The sequence below is a fragment of the Schistocerca cancellata genome, chromosome 5 (genome assembly GCF_023864275.1).
Source record: "Schistocerca cancellata isolate TAMUIC-IGC-003103 chromosome 5, iqSchCanc2.1, whole genome shotgun sequence".
NCBI classification, from domain to species: Eukaryota; Metazoa; Arthropoda; class Insecta; order Orthoptera; family Acrididae; genus Schistocerca; species Schistocerca cancellata.
Genome location: NC_064630.1, coordinates 60,218,070 through 60,239,779, shown reverse-complemented (window position 1 = coordinate 60,239,779; position 21,710 = coordinate 60,218,070). Strand labels below are relative to the sequence as shown.

The following is a 21,710-nucleotide window of genomic DNA, read 5'->3' as shown; positions in this document are numbered from 1 at the left end:
TGTCAGTCGCTGCACCACTTCTTTCCTCGTACCTAACAGAAAAGTTGCCAATTTCTAAATATTTTTTACACCTTCTTTACCTTTTATATTAAACTTTTGATAACTCACTCATTGAAAACATATCTGTGCAATCTTCCCCATGTCCTCCGTGTGTCTGATTTCATTTCAAGAAACATTTTTTTGAGAACAACAATTTAAAAGTTTCCTTCGTGAAACTTCAAACTGTGCTTTGTAATATTTTCGCTACAACTTTATTCAGTAGTCAAAATTAACCTTACGAATAATTTAAATCTCGAGGGAAGAAACCGACGGAGTCCCTTACTGACGCATTTTACAAGCGTTTCGCCTGATATATGCTAGTCATTCGATCATCTTTTGTCAGCAATTAAAATCATCTGCTGCTTATATTTAGCTGGTGAGTGCTAATTCAGACCGTAGCCTACCAGTACATTGTTTATATATTTTTTAAGATTTCCAAATTTTTAAAAAATAGTCACTCCGTGCTGAAGTAGTACCTCTTGGTTATTTATCGGTAATGGGTTTAGCATAGCCGAACTCTCAAAAACTTATGGAAAAATCCATCACAAAAATTGTTGCGTAAATAGTCATCGTAATTTCAATTGATAAAACATTGGAGACTGGTACCACTTAATAAAAGTGTAAACTAGACATATTACTGAAAATATCGATTTTAATATGATTTCTGGTTTGTTAAAGACTGTAAGGCATTTGAAATCGACACACAGTAAACCTTAATGTCTAAGTCTGTGCACGGCCCTAAAAATGGTCGTTTATCACAAATGTAGGTCGAAACCACATTTACGTTCTGCAGCGAGCCAAATGTTTACGCCCGTTGTTTCGCGTTAAATCTCTGTAAAGTGTATTTAATTGTTTCACATACGAGGGACTCCGTCTTGAGCTAGTAGGTTTCTGTTCCAGTCTGTTGCGCCACCGCATATTTGATCTGTCGTAAAGGAACACATTCAGTATTTCCGAATACTTCGCTTTTCAGGTTTTCATCTGCATTATTCAACGAAATGTTCAAATTCCAGTTGTTTGGACCGATGTCCACGTGTCTTTTCCTGAAAAGTACTTCTGCTAAAATTAATATACATCATTTAGAATTTTTGTAGTGGGACATCTGCAACTTAACGCTAGACAGTAATTTTTGCCTCATTCAGTACGCTAATGAAACAGGACAGAAAATCGATAATACTGTTACGAAGTGCCCTCCGCTGTTCACTGTGCAGTGAATTGATGAGTATGTGCGTACAATTTGACCTGCAGATTGTGCGCACATTTGAGTCTGTACATGTTTGCACACGGGACTCTTTCTGCTTTTTAAAGTCCAATCACCAGCTGGCGGAAACAAATTTATAGTTCAATTTTAACATAAAGTTTTGAGCATACCGTCAAACCGCCTTTAAATGAACTGTAATGAAATCCACGGGAAGTAATTTCGGGAACTTAGTGGAAAATACGGATTTCATCGGCTAGAACTGGATTTTAAATGGGTCAGTCTCGACGCCCGCTTCACGCTATACCGTTACAGCGACAGGGTTGTCCGTACCCTTGAACCCGTGTATTGGATACAGATTTATACTGTTGACCGTTTCCACCTCCACTGTCCAGATGCTCACCTACCGACTCTCGTCCTTGGCCGTGTCGACCTGATTCCAGGTTACTTTTCAGCGAACCTGGGCGGGTTTTGTTTGCGGGAGAGCACTTTTCGCGCCCGCGTGAGACAGCGACCTTGGCGCTTTCCCGCAGATTGCAGTTTTGATTTTGGAAAGCTGTTCTGCCTCGCGAATAACAGCGGCTGTCTGTTAGGAGCGGCGCGTCGTAATTATCGCACTCAGCTTCTAATGTTCGCCGCGACAGCCAGTTATTACGGACGCGCGCCTGGGAACTGCACGCCTCCACCTCCACCACGTCTGCCTCCTGCATCCCCTTTCAAGCAGCCAGCCTGGATCTCGACACCATTATTCCTCATCGCAATATTCGTTGTGCCAACCGTGTCACTTTTTTTACTAGTGACTAAGGTTTTCTGACTAGTTCACGTTGTATCACGACTATGGTACGGGCGTATTTAATTGCAAAATGCTGTACATGAGATGCATTTCTTTTCGTGTTATCTCGCGTGTGAGATGTTGACATCCATTCCGTACGAAATATTCTGATCTGTGCCATGTTTACGCCGATGCCTTAATACTGCTGTTCGACTGGGGTCCACATGGCCCGAAGTTGTTGTAAATTTCTTTTCTCGTTCTTTAAATATAAGGATAACTTCGTAAAATTTAGTAACTTTGTCTGTAAATGCATAACCAATAGATCTATAAGAATATTTTGAAATAAAAATGCATAACCAATACATGAATATTTTGAAATACTGTAAGTAAGATGGTCATAAACCTCAACTCTGTGCTGCAGGATTTTCACTTCACTGGACAGCTTTTGTTAGTCTCTTCTCTGTCGTTCTCAATTAGTCATGAAGTTGCAAATGCATGCAGGGCACAGCACAGGTAGGATGTGCCCACTGCAGTAGACAGTGTCCATTTGCAGCCTTTGGAGTGACTGAACACCGAAACAAGCGACCCTTAAAACAGCTGTCCACTGTAGTGGACGCTATGTACTTATGTGTCGTTCGGGTCATTGTGACCCGCCACAAATATTGTTACTCTGATGTCAAAAATTTTGTAGTTTTATGTTATACGTTATGGCAATAATGCTTTTCATCGTTCCAACTTACTCTGAAGAGTCAACAAGGTCTCTTCATTTACAACAATGTGCTTGTTTCTTGCTTTTCCCAAAAAAATCATTTAGCACTTCTCTATTATTTGACCCTCCATTGTTTCTGCTCAGTGCGAATTGTGACACTATGGCAGAAAAATGATTGACTGATATTGAGTTGGAAGAATTAGTAAATTCCTAAACAGATGAAGAAACACTTTCTAAGCTCGAAGGTCATGGAAGTAATGCATCTGAAAGCAAGTGTTCTGATGACAGCTACGTCAGTCCACAGTCTCTATAAAATAGTGTATAGTTTTTTCTTTCTAAAAATGGGAACGCAGAATGGCTGTTACACTCAACGGCACAACATGGCCGCCTGCCAGCTTGGAATATCATTAGGAGCACTCCAGGAGTTACCAAGTATGCAACCAGCAGACTAAGTGGCGTAAAAATTTCATCTATTTAAGTAGTATTTTGTACAGTGCTTCAACATGAAATAATGGATACTGAGGGGCAGAATTTTCCTGGACAACTTAGGGAAGTCACTGATAACAGAACACATTGCATCAAGGAAGTATTTCCCATAACATAAATTTTTTTGAGAATGGTCAGCTGCATACAAAACTCTGAATGTGTGGCAAGTGTTTCAGAATCAGTGACAACAAGAAAACCTACTAAACTTGCACGCTGTAAGCTGTGTTCAGAAACCAATGACAATAAAACAAACATATTGTGTTTGCAAAACATACGTGATCTACTTTTCTCCAAAACTGAAATGAGTAAGAATAAAAGTTAAAAAATAAATGTTAATGCTTTCAAAAATAATTGCGTGTGTTGGAAACTGTTTGCTCATATTTTTGTCGATATTTATGTAACTGCTTGATTCCTGTCTGCAGTCAGTAAAGTAACAAAAAATGTATGAAAAGAAAAATAATGTTATGCTTTCTAAGAAGAATGTAGTATTGAAAACAGTGTGTTGTTCGAAATTTAGCCCGTATTAAAATAAGAAATTTTCTTAAGTAAAGTTCTGTATATTACTATTATTGTTATTATTATAAGGATTTTTTTAATTGTTTTTCATGAAAGCTGGCCGGAGTGGCCGAGCGGTTCTAGGCGCTACAGTCTGGAATCGCGCGACCGCTACTGTCGCAGGTTCGAGTCCTGCCTCGGGCATGGATGTGTGTGATGTCCTTAGATTAGTTAGGTTTAAGTAGTTCTAAATTCTAGGGGACTGATGACTTGAGCAGTTGAGTCCCATAGTGCTCAGAACCATTTAAAAAAATTCTAGTTATTATACTGAGTATCAACAACATGTTAGTAATTAGTACATAATAATGTCAACAACAGTACGAAAAATGTGTATTAGTGAAAGTTTTTGCAGTATCTTAATGTGGGGTCATATTGGCCCGAACAGTACATTTGTTGAAAACAACAGAAGGGTTAAAAGAGTCAGCTCACGATTCGAGAATAGTCTCGTGAAGTACGTTGATGAAAGTGACTAGAAGTTGCAGATTTTCATGCAGAGGTCAGGATGTTCATGCAGATTACGAGAAAATGATTCTTGGAATCAGAGCTGGCACCATGTGGCACCTCAGTTTTCCGCGGTAAGGTTATCTGGCAAATTGTGGAACTAGGTAATGAATGGGAGCGCAAGGCTATTGACGTACAGCACTGTTTTATTGTGTAGCACGGACAAAACGCAACGCCAAATTTGGGACAATAGGATGTAATATGTCAACAGTAGTCTCGTTGTAACGCACGGCCTTTGAGTGACTTGCAGAAAGTTCTAATTGGAAGTGTATACTCCCCTCCCATCCAGCGTAATACTTCTGCGATCAGCCGTGTTACGTATGTACAGCGGGGAGCCTTGTGTAACAGGTATCTCGACTCGATCATCGCGATGATATAACAGGAAGCACGCTTCAACTGGCCTAGTATGTCCCTCCCATTGTTCCATGATCACGATGTTCCTGTGTCCATTGCAGTTACTGTAACTGACCTTCCGGCTCCGTCTGGTTCAAGAAGGCTACACGTTGGAATTAAAATGGCTCTAAGCACTATGGGACTTAACATGTGAGTGAATCTGTCCCCTAGACTTAGGACTAATTAAACCTAACTAACCTAAGGGCACCACACACATCCATGTCCGAGGCAGAATTCTAACCTGCGACCGTAGCAGCAGCGCAGTGCCGGACTGAAGCGCCTAGAACCGCTCGGCCACAGCGGCTGGCCACGTTGCAATTGTCTGCTACAATGGCACCATTTGTGATGGAGTACGATGATCTGCTTGCTTCGAAACATTTGGGTCTCAACATTGTACTCAGCTTTCGATTTGATCACTTTTGTCGCCTGTTCCGCTTTGGCTTTCCTCTTCATGAGTAGAGTTATTGACATCGAACAACATGTCAACATCCGGTGGTATCATTGTAATTTTTCGCTGTAATTGATGCTAACGACGGTAGAAAATTAACATGTCACAAGCTTCTGCATTTACGTGGAGCTCGTCCTTACCCGACAGGAGCCAACAACACGCCCTATGAAAAAAAAAAAAAAAAGTAAGTGCTGTGTTATTTGCGCACAGAGTTGAACGATTGACTTCCGATAACTTCAGCAACAGTTGTTTACCTTTCGCCTCAGTCATTTCCTTCTTCATAATGTAGGCAAAAAATGTTCAAATGTGTGTGAATTCCCAAGGGGCCAAACTGCTGAGGTCGTCGGTCCCTAGACTTACATACTAGTTAAACTAACTTACGTTAAGAACAATACACACACCTGTGCCCGTGGAGGACTCGAACCTCCGGCGAGGTACTGTAGACATACTCGTCTCACAGCAGAGACATACTTCGAATTAGCAATAGAAAAGCTTACATTGACTTCTGTTTTGTTTATTAGATATTTTAAATATCGATAGTTACATGTCCTTGCAGATTAAATACAGGGCTATTACAAATGATTGAAGCGATTTCATAAATTCACTGTAGCTCCATTCATTGACATATGGTCACGACACACTACAGATACGTAGAAAAACTCATAAAGTTTTGTTCGGCTGAAGCCGCACTTCAGGTTTCTGCCGCCAGAGCGCTCGAGAGCGCAGTGAGACAAAATGGCGACAGAAGCCGAGAAACTGTATGTCGTGCTTGAAATGCACTCACATCAGTCAGTCATAACAGTGCAACGACACTTCAGGATGAAGTTCAACAAAGATCCACCAACTGCTAACTCCATTCGGCGATGATATGCGCAGTTTAAAACATCAGCTATGCTTTCGAACTCATTGATGGGGACATGCTGCGCCGAGTGTGGGAGGAACTTGATTATTGGCTTGATGTCTGCCGAATCACTAAAGGGGCACATATCGAACATTTGTGAATGCCTAAAAAAACTTTTTGAGTTTTTGTATGTGTGTGCAAAGCATTGTGAAAATATCTCAAATAATACAAAGTTATTGTAGAGCTGTGAAATCGCTTCAATCATTTGTAATAACCCTGTATGTGTGTCGGATCGCTCGCCTATCGCCGAATAGCCTTTCGCAGCCAAAATTGCGACTAAGCACTTCTTCACAATGTCCTTTCTTGCAGTAGTGGAAGTCCATCGAGGTATTGTGCAGTCTGGAAAGTACGAAGACTTAATGGCAGGTTCAAGCTGTGAAGCAGACTGCGAAACGTGCCTCGATAACTTAGCTGGTAGAACTCAGCTTGCCCAAAGTAAGATGATATTAGATATGTCGTTCATTTAATCACACTGATTTTGCCAAGTGTCCCATATTTCTGTTACTTCAATTATTATATTGTCACAGAGATAAACCCTCGATGCAACAGTTTAGCATCATATCCACTACACCTCGGTGCTGCTCAGCCCCACATCTGACACCATCTGTAGAACATCTAAGCGCATGTGTTTAGGACTCACAGGTAGCCACCTCTTTCCAAACGGATCAAAGTTTTTCTTGCAATGTAATCCATTAACTACCCTAAATCGGTCAGAGGATGTGCAAGGACAATTTAAGGTAGTTGATGAATTACTTTGCAAGAAAAACTTTAATCCGTTTGAAAAGAGGTGGCTACCAGTGAAACACATGCGCTTAGGTGTTCTAGAGAACATTCCAGTACAATGAATCTTGCCATTTGTGGATACTTCTAGAATGTACTCGAACCGAATATAGAAATTAAAATTGTACAGCGCCGATGAGTTTTGAAGTCACGATCCTCGATGCAACAGTTTAGTATCATATCCGCTACAGCACGGTGCTACGCAGCCCCTTCTGTGACAATATCAAATAAACAGACTTCAACCATTACTCCTGGTGTTATGTTGGAAAACTATTAGTGTTCCTAGTGATCACTGAATTGCAATCGAGCCACCAGTGTTGCGACCACGTGACGTGCGCGACGAATCATCACGTAATCACTCAAAGCCGTAAGGCAGACATTAAGTAAACGCTCCATCAAACATTCTTTAAAGAATCGATCTCCCGTGTTGGAAACAGTTTCAGAGATCTGACCACTTTACAGACGAGGTAATGTGATAAACATTTGATGTTAAACATGTAAAGACACGAAACCCTAATTATGCTGATTTTATCGGTTTCGTTTATTATGTGTCGTACAATAATATAATTTAATCTTCAGTGGTATATGTGGATATTGTCTGGTAGAAGGGTAGCGAATAGAGTTCGTAGTAAAAAAATAATAAACTATTTTGCTTGATGCTGAAGTTTTAACACATGAGCAACGAATATTTTGTAAGCAGTATACTGTTTTCCTTTAATTGTATTATTATAAGAGAGAAAATGTTTAGGAAAGTTTCGAAATTATGTTTGTTGGAAGTCGCTGAGAGTTCTCACTCAAAAGTACGAAACGAACAGTGTCTCGTTAATTTGCTCGCCACGAGTTCCACTGCGTCAAGAAGTACACACATGTCCTAACCTTAATACTTGACGTATTTGTTAGACCTTTAACGTAAAATTATACCTCTTAAAGAGCGGATTCTGACAGCTTTATAATTCGATCAATAATTGTGTGAAGTACTGAGAGGCGAATTTTTGTTGCCCCTGGAAACGCACAGGTAGGCAACCTGAGAAACGCATCCTGCCGGAGAAGCATTTTGTACACTACTGGCCATTAAAACTGCTACACCAAGAAGGAATGCAGATGATAAACGGTTATTCATTGGACAAGTATTTTATACTGGAACTGACATGTGATTACATTTTCACGCAATTTGGGTGCATAGATCATGAGAAATCAGTACCCACAACAACCACCTCTGGCCATAATAACGGCTTTGATACGCCTGGGTATTGAGTCAAACAGAGCTTGGATGGCGTGTAGAGGTACAGCTGCCACGCAGCTTCGAGACGATAACACAGTTCATCAAGAGTAGTGACTGGCGTATTGCGACGAGCCAGTTGCTCGGCCACCATTGACCTGATGTTTTCAGTTGGTGAGAGATCTGGAGAATGTGCTGGCCAGGGCAGCAGTCGAACATTTTCTGTATCCAGAAAGGTCCGTACACGACCTGCAACGTGCGGTCGTGTATTATCCTGCTGAAATGTAGGGTTTCGCAGGGAGCGAGTGAAGGGTAGAGCCACGGGTCTGAAATGTAACGTCCACTGTTCAAAGTGCCGTCAATGCGAACAAGAGGTGACCGATACGTGTAACCAATGGCACCCCATACCATCAAGCCAAGTGATATACCAGTATGGCGATGACGAAAACACGCTTCCAATGTGCGTTCACCGCGATGTCGCCAAACACGGATGCGACCACCATGATGCTGTAAACAGAACCTGGATTCATCTGAAAAAAATGACGTTTTGCCATTTGTGCACCCAGGTTCGTCGTTGAGTACACCATCGCAGGCGCTCCTGTCTGTGACGCAGCGTCAAGGGTAACCGCAGCCATGGTCTCAGAGCTGATAGTCCGTGGTGCTGCAGACGTCGTCGAACTGTTCGTGCAGATGGTTGTTGTCTTGCAAACGTCCCCATCTGTTGACTCAGGGATCGAGACGTGGCTCCACGATCCGTTACAGCCATGCGGATAAGATGCCTGTCATCTCGACTGCTAGTGATACGAGGCCGTTGGGATCCAGCGCGGCGTTCCGTATTACCCTCCCGAACCCACCAATTCCATATTCTGCTAACAGTCATTGGACCTCGACCAACGCGAGCAGCAACGTCGCGATACGATGAACCGCAGTCGCGATAGGCTACATTCCGACCTTTATGAAAGTCGGAAACGTGATGGTACGCATTTCTCCTCCTCACAGGAGGCATCACAACAACGTTTCACCAGGCAACGCCGGTCAACTGCTTTTTGTGTATGAGAAGTCGGTTGGAAACTTTCCTCATGTCAGCACGTTGTAGGTGTCGCCACCGGCGCCAACCTTGTGTGAATGCTCTGAAACGCTAATCATTTGCATATGACAGCATCTTCTTCCTGTCGGCTGAATTTCGCGTCTGTAGCACGTCATCCTCGTGGTGTTGCAGTTTTAATGGGCGGTAGTGTACATCTGTGTACCCCAGTCGATCGGAAGATGGGCGAAGTCGGTGACGTGTATAAGTACATGGTTCGCTTGTGTGGCTCTTTACGACTAGTGCCCTGATTGAGTTCTGGGCGCCTTTAATAGAGCGTGCAGCAGTCAGCGCTACAGAGGCACCCGACATCCGGTCTTGTGGCACATCTGGTACGAGAAACTGCATTAAATATGCCCTCTGTATCTCGTCTGTGGGAACTACCTCGAGATTTCGGAGATAACGAGGTGCTCTTTCGCCCATAGCCGGAAGAATCTCGCGGAGGGAAGGCAGTAGCGCCGGGGCAGAGATTGCGGACCCGGGACCATACGGCGCCATCGGGGCACCGGTGCGGCGAGGTCAACGGCGCCTAATTGAGGATCGTCCTGGGCTGCGGGTCACGATCGTGTGGCGCCGGCACCAGCAAGTAGCGAGCCAACCTACTTACGGTGGGCGTATCAGGAACTGCGCCAGCCGCCGCAAGTAGCTGGGCGGGCTCCGCCACTCTGACCTACCTAGCGCGCGTCTCGCCCGCCTGCGCCGGTGCTTCCTTTCTGGTTCCGCATCCCACTCGACAGCTGCCATACTGCCATCACAACAAAAAATTAAAGTTGCGTAATTAATGAAAGGGTGGTGTGAAAAGTTTGCGGAATCGCCACAAGATGTCACCACTTGTACAACGACGTTCCTGGTCCTGAACCGTGACAGTATGTTAGAGAAATTACAATTCTATGCTATAAATGGAACAGCATATGATTGGATTATTGAGTTTCTCCCGGCGTATTTGATAATCAAAATATCCATATAATATCTGTCCACGGCGGACAGAGCCATCACACCGACGTCATCTCAGATGCCGTCGCAATCTGTTCCACCGTGCGACCGTGGCGCGGGGCGCGGACGGCGGAGGGAGCGCGCCGCGGGCGGAGGGTATTTAAATCGGCCGCCGCCGCGACCGAACCCAGTTCCCTCTGAGCAGCCATAGCGTACGGATCTCCGTGCCGGCACGTTCACAGGAGCTCAGTCCGTCAGTTCACCTGATGATGGCGACGTGTATGATCGCCGAAATATTGTGCCCGTTGGACACTATAGACCGGCAGCACACCCGTGGGTATTTTGATTAGCATATGATTGGTTTAAGGCATATCTACATAACAGGAAGCAAAAAGTCTCTTTATATGCTTCAAGTGATTCAAAGGAGTTTGCCACTTCATCTAACTGGGGTGAAATTACATTAGGTGTTCCACACGGTTCGATCATGGGTCCCCTCCTGTTCTTGATATATGTGAATGACCACCCTTCTTATGTGAAACAAGATGCTGAACTGACACTTTTTGCTGATGATACAAGCATAATTGTTAATCCAGTAAAAGAAAGTCCGATAGAAAATGATACAAATAAGGTATTTGGAAAAGTTATAAATTGGCTTTCTGCGAATGTGCTTGCTCTGAACTTTGAAAAAACACAGTACATCCAATTTCTGCTGCAAAAGGTACAATTCCTTCAATAAACGTAACACATCAAAAGAAGTCAGTAGCCAGTATAGAGCATACTAAGTTTTTGGGTGTACATATAGATGAGAATCTTAATTGGAAAATTCATATTTTGGGTCTCCTAAAGCAACTAGGTTCAGCAACTTTCACAATCAGAATAATTGCCAATTTTGAGGATGTAGAAATTAGAAAGCTAACATACTTTGCATACTTCCACTCTCTGATGTCATACGGAATAATATTCTGGGGCAACTCAACACTTAGGTAAAAGGTATTCACTGCTCAAAAGAAAGTAGTTAGAATATTGTGTGAGGTTCATAGTCGCACATCTTGTAGGCATCTCTTTGAAAGGTTGGGAATTCTTACAACTGCTTCACAGTACATTTACTCAGTACTGAAATTTTTTCTCAACACCATGGACCAGTTTAAAATCAACAGCGACATTCGTGATTACAATACCAGAAAAAAGAAGAACTACACTATCCTTTACTTATCCTATCTTTGGCACAGAAAGGGGTAAAATATGCTGCAATAAAACTTTTTGAGAAATTACCAGATTAAATAAAATGTCTGACAGACAGCAGTAATAGTTTCAAAAACGAATTCATACCTCCTTGACAACTCCTTCTGTACCATAGATGAATTCTTGAATATGAGTAAATAAATCTGGAGATATAATATATGCAATTTGTGCCATTTAAGGGAATGGGATAGATAATAGAAATATTTAGGTATAACACTATAATTTAAACAAAAAAAAGAAAAAAAACTTGTTTCCTGTGCGCATTTCTTCTGAATTTGACACGTTCCACATCATAACGGTTTTTCGTGATATTGATCAATGGAACACGTAACTAACTAACTAACTAATAGATCATCTTTTTGTGAGTAAACGCGTGTGTCGTGCCATACGAAAATACCCCGCCGGCTCAACGGTGGGTCCTTTGATTTGCTTCGGGAGGAGACTCGGCAGAACTATAACTTGTAAAATGTTAGTTGACTTTATTACAATATAGGTATGAAGATTTACTTAACATTGTACGATCCCTTCGACAGGAATGTTGTGAGTATTTACAACTAGCCTCTGAACACTAAAGTAGCCCTCGATACGAACACATTTACAAGACTATTCGCTTGACGAATAACAGACATGTTCACTTTAATGATCTGGCTAAGACATACGTACTCGTATAATGCACTGGTGGCCGATCAGAGAGTATGCTGTCGTCTTACCGTTGACAGAGAACTGTTGCTCGAGTTTCTGTGCTCTGGCGTGAGAAGAGTCATTGTGGTAGTGCAGCCAAGCTCCAGGAGGCGTGGCCGCGCCGCCGTTATTCATTTGTCCGTGCGGCATGCAGCGACTGTACCCTTCTGCGGTGTCGTTGCGAGCCGCCATCCTTGCTTTCAGACCCCGTTGTTCAGGCTACACCACAACCTGAGGCGTCAGTGCTCCGGACATAACTGTTTGTTAGTGTTCCCGTGTAGTGATATGTGAAGATGGAAAAAATCGAGTGCGAGTAGTGATTAAGTACTTCTTAAAGAAAGCTATGAAAGCGTAGGAAATTCATACCTATTTTTGAAACACATTGCGAGACGCTGCTCCTTCATAACTATTGCCAAGAGGACTAACGAGCAGTTCTCAAATCTCCAGTTAATTCGAAGTTCGCCGGCCGCGATGGTCGTGCGGTTCTAGGCGCTACAGTCTGGAGCTGCGCGATCGCTACGGTCGCAGGTTCGAATCCTGCCTCGGGCATGGATGTGTGTGATGTCCTTAGGTTGGTTAGGTTTAAGTAGTTCTAAGTTCTAGGGGACTGATAACCTAAGATGTTAAGTCCCATAGTGCTCAGAGCCAGCCAATTCGAACTTCCGAATCATGTCTTTCAACACCGGTGCGGAAAAAGACACCTCTCCTTATTCGTCTTATGAGCGGAATTCGTGATTAGCAGCACCACTATTGCTGTTGTTTTGATAAAAAGCCCTTCGCACTTTTTCTAAACCTACGTTGACTGTCTGCAATAGTAATGCACACTATTGCTTGTGTTTCAACCTTACGTCTCCGTACCAGCACTGGAGCCTTACGGCAAATCGTTACACTATCGCACTCGTAACAACCCAGACCCTGCAGGATACGATCTGTGGCTCAAATACCCAAGGTTTAAGTATAACCAGCCAGAATATCTGAGAAGTGGGAGGACCTTCGACCATAAATATAATAGACTGGCCCTGACGTCATTTTCGTGGCTCCAACATCTCAGGGCTAAAGTCGCGTGAATGTTGGCAAAACATGGTTGTTTCGTGTTGCGCTTACGGCTGTACTCAGCGTTTTGTCGGGGGAAATGGCATTACATTTCACGTATAAGTGTTCCTATGATGTTGCAGATGCGTTTATGGAAATCTGCTGAAGTGACGTTTATGTTTTTTACGCTTGAAATAGAGTATCACGTAAATTAAAGTGTTGAAAGTGATGCCTGTAAAGTCAGACTCATATTCCATTTGCGAAACTATCTGTGATAATTCGGTTACAGAAGTAAGTATAACTGTTTCTCGTTCCTACTCATAGGTTCCCTAAGGATGAAAACCGAAGGCAGCTTTGGATACAGGCCCTGAAATGGAAAAACTTTAAGCCATCTGCACATACGCGCCTTTTTGTATATACAAGTGAGATTATAATAAGGTAAGAGCACCTATAGTCGACACATGAAGAGAATTTTTTTCTGCCTTCTGATACTATTAAATAAATGTAGGCTCCAAAATTATTTTCTGAAACTTCAAAGTCTCACCTTTCATCTAAAATATTTTTTTTAAACTGATAGTTTAAACTTTTGTAAAAATAGTAGGAACTGAACCTTTAGAGTGCACCTAAAATTGATACTCTAAAATGGACCTGCTCCTAAAGTCGACAATTTTGGCACCTGTAGTTGACGTAATTCCCATACCCGGCTTTAACAGTTTACACAATAAAATTAAATACGTGTCGTATCTTTGCACCTCGAAGTGTTCGTACGAGGAGAGACAGACGCTGAGGCCGCTGATGTTTTTTTTTCCAATTATAGTCATGTCCAAACAGAAGCACAGAAAGCAGGAATCGTACAGCTAATAATTAACACGTAACAGATAAAGTCTTAAGTTCGAATCACGCAGCAGCTCCACAGAACGCGAAATTTCACGTCAGGCATTGTCCACAGAGGATAAGCGGGCCCAGTACTATTCGGCTGCTTCCGCGCTCGCCAGTTAATACTCTTTGAGAGGTTCGACTCTTTGGAAGGGTGGTTTTTGTGGACTAGTTTCCCAGGCGTTGTACGAACATAGTGATGTGTGCCGGCAAACTTACCTGCGGACAGAATGATTGATAACGAGTTACAAACTCTTTTCGACACTTGAATTTTTTGGTTTCTGTGTTTCTTAGAATGAACCAGGGCCCGCGATAAATGAAAGTGTAACTTAAGTGCGAGATATTTTACGCATGGACGAGATAAACTGGGCGGTAGACTTGCGCGAGAGCATAACCCATATCTCTTTAAACGCCACCGTCGTAAATCGTGTCCATCCCACTGCACGAGGCGGCACATGGTGTGGCGCAGTCTATGTGAGTATGCTGCCTGCTGCATATGCTCTCCAGATCAACGGATGCGTGCGGCACGTGACAGAATAACATTCCCTCATCTGTGAGCTAGTTTGCCGCAGGGTGATGTCATGCTATCGATTTAGAAACAGAACGGTGTCTTTAGAACAGGCTCGTTTCCTAGTAGTTATCCTTGGGTGGAGAAAATTGTAGCACGCAGAAAGGGATACACGGGAACGCATATTCTATGCATTTCAATTTATAGCTTTAAGTAATAGACACGGAATCAGTCAAGAGTCTTGCGTCACTTCCATTAAATTGTGGGTTATTTGAGGAGCGCACGCAAAGCGAGAAGGCATGACGAACTCAGTATGACCGCAGGCCACAACTATTATCGTGGGAAGTCTCATTTACAGCGCAGAATAGACTTGAAACCTGTAGTCAGCACAAGCGCTGGGTGTGCCTGGTGGTGTAGGCAGCTTTGGAGGGAAATAGTTGCAGCTGTGTGTTTAATCAGCAAAAAACAGAGAGTGCTGTATGAACTACTTACTACACCAAGAAGAAATACAGATGATAAACGGGTATTCATTGGACAAATATATTATACTAGAACTGACATGTGACTACATTTTCACGCAATTTGGGTGAATAGATCCCGGGAAATCAGTACCCAGAACAACCACCTCTGGCCGTAATAAAGGCCTTGATACGCCTGGGCATTGAGTCAGTCAGAGCTTGGATGGCGTGTACAGGTACAGCTGCCCATGCAGCTCGGCCACCATGGACCACACGTTTTCAATTGGTGAGAGATCTGGAGAAAGTTCTGGCCGGGGCAGCAGTCGAACATTTTCTGTATCCAGAAAGGCCCGTAGAGGACCTGCAACATGCGTTCGTGCATTATCCTCCTGAAATGTAGGGTTTCGCGGCGATCGAATGAAGGGTAGGGCCACGGGTCGTAACACATCTGAAATGTAACGTCCACTGTTCAAAGTGCCGTCAATGCAAACAATAGGTGATCGAGACGGCCGAGCGGTTCTACGCGCTACAGTCTGGAACCGCGCGTCCGCTACGGTCGCTGGTTCGAATCCTGCCTTGGGCATGGATGTGTGTGATGTCCTTAGGTTAGTTATGTTTAAGTAGTTCTAAATTCTAGGGGACTGATGACCTCAGATGTTAAGTCTCTTAGTGCTCAGAGCCATTTGAACCATTTTGGCAAGACGTGTAACCAATGGCACCCCATACCATCACGCCGGGTGATACGCCAGTATGGCGATGACGAATACACGCTTCCAATGTGCGTTCACCGCGATATCGCCAAACACGGATGCTAGCATCATGATGCTGTAAGCAGAATCTGGATTCATCCAAAAAAAAAATGACGTTTTGCCATTCTTGCACCCAGGTTCGTGGTTGAGTACACCATCGCAGGCGCTCTTGTCTGTGATGCAACGCCAAGGGTAACCGCAGCCATGGTCTCCGAGCTGATAGTCCATGCTGCTGCAAACGTCGTCGAACTGTTCGTGCAGATGGTTGTTGTCTTGCAAACGTCCCCATCTGTTGACTCAGGGATCGAGACGTGGCTGCACGATCCGTCACAGCCATGCGGATAAGATGCCTTTGGGATCCAGCACGGCGTTCCGTATTAGCCTCCTGAACCCACCGATTCCATATTCTGCTAACAGTCATTGTATCTCGACAAACGCGAGCAGCAATGTCGCGATACGATAAACCGCAATCGCGATAGGCTACAATCGGACCTTTATCAAAGTCGGAATCGTGAGGGTACGCATTTCTCCTGCTTACACGAAGCATCACAACAACGTTTCACCAGGCAACGCCGGTCAACTCCTTTTTGTGTATGAAAAATCGGTTGGAAACTTTCTTCATGTCAGCACGTTGTAGGTGTCGTCACCGGCACCAACCTTGTGTGAATGCTCTGAAAAGCTAATCATTAGCATATCACAGCATTTTCTTCCTGTTGGTTAAATTTCGCGTCTGTAGCACGTCATCTTCGTGGTGTAGCAATTTTAATGGCCAGTAGTGTATTTTTCACACTGCATTCTTCTCGACTACCTGCGGAAAGAATATTAAATAATATGGAACTCAAACGCCCTAAGAGGGCGCGCTGAAAACTAATGCCTCCGAATTTTTATGTGAAACTCTTAATTTAATAAAAAAATTAAACAATCGTTATTAACACGCTGTATCTTTATTCTTCGTGTCTGCATATTTGCAACCCTCTGCCCCTAGAGGGCTCCGAGTTGTAGTTTGTCACATGTTGACGCGTAACGTAACTATGCCAGTAAGTGAGAAACAACGTACTGTAATCGAGTTTTGAATACGAAGAGTTCGTCCGCACGTGGAGCACCCTCTCCTCCAACATGACAATGCTAGTCCAGACACGAGCGCTGCCACATCTGCAACAATCCGACGCCTTGGATTCACTATCGTCGATCATCCCCCATACGACTTGGCTCCATTCGATTATTTTGTGCTTCCAAAACTTAAATAACACTTTCGAGGACTTAATTTTGATAGTGATGGAGCCGTGCAATCAAAGGGTTCGATGTGGGTCCGTCAAAAATGTCAAACATTATACATCACGGTATCATTATACTGGTCTCTCGTTGGGAGAAACATGTTCGTTGCGCAGGGTGATTATGTTGGGAAATAAATATGTAGACACGAAGATGTAGGATGTTAATAACGCTCGTTTTATTTAAGAAGCTCTAAGAATTTTCACATAAAAAAGTCGGAGGCATCACTTTTCAGCACGACCTCGGATATGTCAAGTAGCTCTGAAATGCTTCAGTGTCTTTCTAGGATCGTTCTTCGTTTGGCCGCGTTATACACAAAGTGATGTAGTTGCTGAAACCTGTGAATAATGTCCTTATATCCCATCAACTCTGTTCAAAGAAACACAAAGGGCTATTCAGCAAGTATAGACTACAGGCCATAGGATTACCTGGAAAATTGAGAGATATCTCCGATGCAATATTGACACGAGTAAATGTCATCAATAACAGATATCTCCCGTCTCAGCAGCAGCCTGTTTCCCATATGTTTTCTGTGGTAATCAGTCTCAATACAAAAGGGAGCACTTTCAAATTAATACACTTTCCGTATCTTCTAAACTGTATCCAGAAAATTATCATGAGTATTCGGTTTTTGTTAACAGATCCTCTTCTCGCTAATCGAATCATTATTTTCTCTTCAGATGAACGTTTCTCTGAATTCTTGTTCGTCACTTACAGGACTAGGATCACAATCGTTTCACATGTGAAGGAACGTTCAATTCTGTTTCCTGCCATGAGAAAATGTTTCTCAGATCTGGACGTTATCTGGTGAGGGTACTTGCGAAGGTCAGTCCTACGTTTAACAGAGTGTTTATGAGACTGCAGCGTCCCTCTGTGCTGCGCATTGGTTCTCTGATGCTCGCGTGATAAATACGTAACTCACTTGTTGCTCGCAAATGGGTGCTCTACAATTGTAGTATCTATCAGCTTGTTCTTTACACTGTACATATTAACATTGTCAGAAATGGTATGGGGATATTACGTTCTGTCGACAGTGAGGTTGTTAGAAACAGAACGCAAACTGCGATAAGAGAAGGATACTGACCGTGTGGTTTTCAAAGGAACCTTCCCGGATTTCAGTTTTAATCGTTATGGGAGAACCGCGGAAAACATAAATTAGAATTGCTCGACATAGATTTGAGCCGTGCTCCTCTTGAAAGCGACTTCCCAGCACCATCTCGCTCTAACATCTCCACACGGCGCCGGCTACCTGTAGCTGGCTGTGGCCGAGAAGGGAAACCTGTTTCCCCGACGTCTTCTCCTAACGATAACACAAAAACAGCCCGGCCAGTCATCGACAGCAGCTAACTCGACGACCCCAGTTGGTCTGTCCACGGACTGGTTGGGTGCATGCTACTTCGCCAGCTCTGCAGAAGAGGATGTCTTTGTCCAGGATGTAGAGAACACGGCGCAGCAGGCATCTCGGTAATTTCTTCGGAGTTGTTGCAGACGAATGGCTGTATGGGACTCCAGGTCCGTCTGTTCAGCTCTTGGAGCCATCATCAGTAAGACTTTCTAATCAAATGTAGGTATTAAAATCCATGGAGAAGAAATAAAAACTTTGAGGTTCGCCGATGACATTGTAATTCTGTCAGAGACAGCAAAGGACTTGGAAGATCAGTTGAATGGAATGGACAGTGTCTTGAAAGGAGGGTATAAGATGAACATCAACAAAAGCAAAACGAGGATAATGGAATGTAGTCGAATTAAGTCGGGTGATGCTGAGGGAATTAGATTAGGAAATGAGACACTTAAAGTAGTAAAGGAGTTTTGCTATTTGGGGAGCAAAATAACTGATGATGGTCGAAGTAGAGAGGATATAAAATGTAGACTGGCGATGGCAAGGAAAGCGTTTCTGAAGAAGAGAAATTTGTTAACATCGAGTATAGATTTAAGTGTCAGAAAGTCATTTCTGAAAGTATTTGTATGGAGTGTAGCCATGTATGGAAGTGAAACATGGACGGTAAATAGTTTGGACAAGAAGAGAATAGAAGCTTTCGAAATGTGGTGCTACAGAAGAATGCTGAAGATTAGATGGGTAGATCACATAACTAATGAGGAAGTATTGAATAGGATTGGGGAGAAGAGATGTTTGTGGCACAACTTGACCAGAAGAAGGAATCGGTTGGTAGGACATGTTTTGAGGCATCAAGGGATCACCAATTTAGTATTGGAGGGCAGCGTGGAGGGTAAAAATCGTAGGGGGAGACCAAGAGATGAATACACTAAGCAGATTCAGAAGGATGTAGGTTGCATTAGGTACTGGGAGATGAAGAAGCTTGCACAGAATGGAGTAGCATGGAGATCTGCATCAAACCAGTCTCAGGACTGAAGACCACAACAACAAAAACAAACACTCAAATGTTAATCTAAAACGCTGAAAAACTAAAAACTGCCCCCGTACAGGCCATGAAGGCCCAATGGAACCGACCGGCCGTCGCGTCATCCTCAGACTTAAGCGTCACTGGAGGCGGATGATGGAGGAGCATGAGGTCAGCACACTTCTCTCCCGGCCGTATGTCAGTTTCCGAGACCGCAGCCGCTACTTCTCAGTCAAGTAGCTACCCAGTTTGCCTCACAAGGGCTGAGTGCGCCCCGCTTGCCAACAGCACTTGGCAGACCGGGTGGTCACCCATCCAAGTGCTAGCCCAGCCCAACAGTGCTCAACTTCGGTGATCTGACGGGAACTGGTGCTACCACTGCGGTAAGGCCGTTGCAAGCTACAACGCTGAAAGGATACGAAAAACTGAAATAATAAAAAATAAAAGAAAATAATTTCATCTTCATCTACGGCATCTTCCATTCCCATGATATCGCCCTCAAGTACATCGCCCTTGTATAGACCCCCTATATACTCCCTCCATCTTTCTGCTTTCCCTTCTTTGCTTAGGACGGGTTTTCCATCTGAGCTCTTGATATGCATACAGGGGGTTCTCTGTTCTCAAAAGGTCTCTTTAATTTTCCTGTAGGCAGTATCTACCTTATCCCTAGTGATATTCTACCTCCTTACATTTGTCCTCAAGCCATCCCTGCTTAGTCGTTTTTCAATTCCTGTGGAATCTCATTTTTGAGACGTTTGTATTCCTTTCTTCCTGCTTCGTTTACTGCATTTTTGTATTTTCTCCTTTCGTCAATTAAATTCAGTATCTCTTCTGTTACCCAAGGATTTCTACTAGCCTTCGTCTTTTTACCTCCTTGATCCTCTGCTGCCTTCACTATTTCGTTTCTCAAAGGTACCCATTCCTATTGTAATGTATTTATTTCCCCCGTCCTTGTCAATAGTTCCTTAATGCTCCCTCTGAAACTCTGTACACCTCTGGTTCTTTCAGTTTATCCAGGTCCCATCTCCTTAAATTCTCACCTTTTTGCAGTTTCTTCAGTTTTGATCTACATTTCACAACCAATAGATTGTGGTCATAGTCTATATCTGCCCCTGGAAATGTGTCACAATTTAAAACCTGGTTCCTAAATCTCTGTCTTACCAATCTGATACCTTCTAATATCTCCAGGCTTCTTCCATGTATACAACCTTCTTTCATGATTCTTGAACCAAGTGATAGCTATGATTAACTTATGCTCTGTGCAATATCTACCCGGCGGCTTCCTCTTTCATTCCTTACCCCCCAGTCCACATTCACCTTTCCTTCTCTTCCTTTCCCTACTATCGAATTCCAGTCCCCCATGACTATTAAATTTTCGTCTCTCTTCACTATCTGAATAATTTCTTTTATCTCATCATACATTTCTTCAGTCTCTTCGTCCTCTGCGGAGTTAGTTGGCATATGCTGCTATGGAATGAAATGCCACCTCAAGCCATCGCTCCTGGTTGTTGGGTCGCTAGACGCGCGGCAGTCAGGTTCGTATCCCACATCTGTCCGGGGCGTCTCAGACACGTCTTAGCTGAGTCCCGATGGACTCACTTGGAAGCGGGACTCATCAGTGAAGACAATGCTGCTGCCGTCACTGATTTCAGGTCGAGGAGGTGTCTGGAGACGCCTGGACAGCGGCGAGATACCAATCTGACTGTTGAGGTGCCTGTGGAAATCCGGCAGGTTCTCCTGTCCACGTGGTCAGACGATATAAGGGAACGAATGTGATGGTGTTGCAGACTTTCGTCCTAGATCCTTTCTTTCGAAAACTTCCACGAAGACGTCTGCAGCCAGCAGTGACGTTGCCAGACTAGCACGTGCTACTTTAGAGGAGCTGCTGGTTCCCTCGGAGCGTTGGCGGCAGCGCAGCGCAGAGCAGAGCAGAGCAGCGTCTGCAGTCGGCGGGCAGAGGCAGAGGGGAACCGGTTGGCGCGCTGGCGCGTCGCGATGCGGCCCACGTCCTGTCACTACACGGCTCTTTACGACGTCGCCACCGCCGCCGCCGCTACTACTCCTGGAGTTCGCTTTCGTTCACGGAATGCTCCAAACCAGTTTCGCCACAGGTCGTTCAGCCTCCGCAACATGCAAAGAACGATTAAAGCCAGTTACGTAGCTCAATTAAGTGTTTATCCTTACCGAGAACCTATGCAGGATATTTCTTTCGCTTACTTCCTTCGTAATATTCATAAATACTGACCTTAATTTCCATCGATACTTGCGAAACGCCGAGGGGTGTGCTGCGGTGGATGTGCTAGAGCTACATTTAAGTACATTGATCTGTTAACAGCAGAAAGCTGATATACATTTGTAAGATGTAAATACATTTTATTTTCCTTGACATCCCGTTTTAAAGTAGAAAAATTAAATGAAAGAATAATAAGAGCCGATGGAACAGAATATTTTATGCAAACTAGCAAATGGCTTTATTAAAAGAGTTTCTGATGAAAGCCACTTTTGTTCCATAAC

General features: G+C 43.6%; 1 protein-coding gene and 1 pseudogene across 1 annotated transcript in view; one reads left to right on the top strand and one right to left on the bottom strand.

Annotated features, from left to right (window-relative positions):
* LOC126188364 (puratrophin-1-like) overlaps nucleotides 1–21,710 on the top strand; it is a 1,249,514-nt gene that overhangs the window by 202,142 nt on the left and 1,025,662 nt on the right. The gene's annotated exons all lie outside the window — the stretch shown is intronic.
* Nucleotides 19,476–19,593, bottom strand: LOC126189822 (5S ribosomal RNA; annotated as a pseudogene).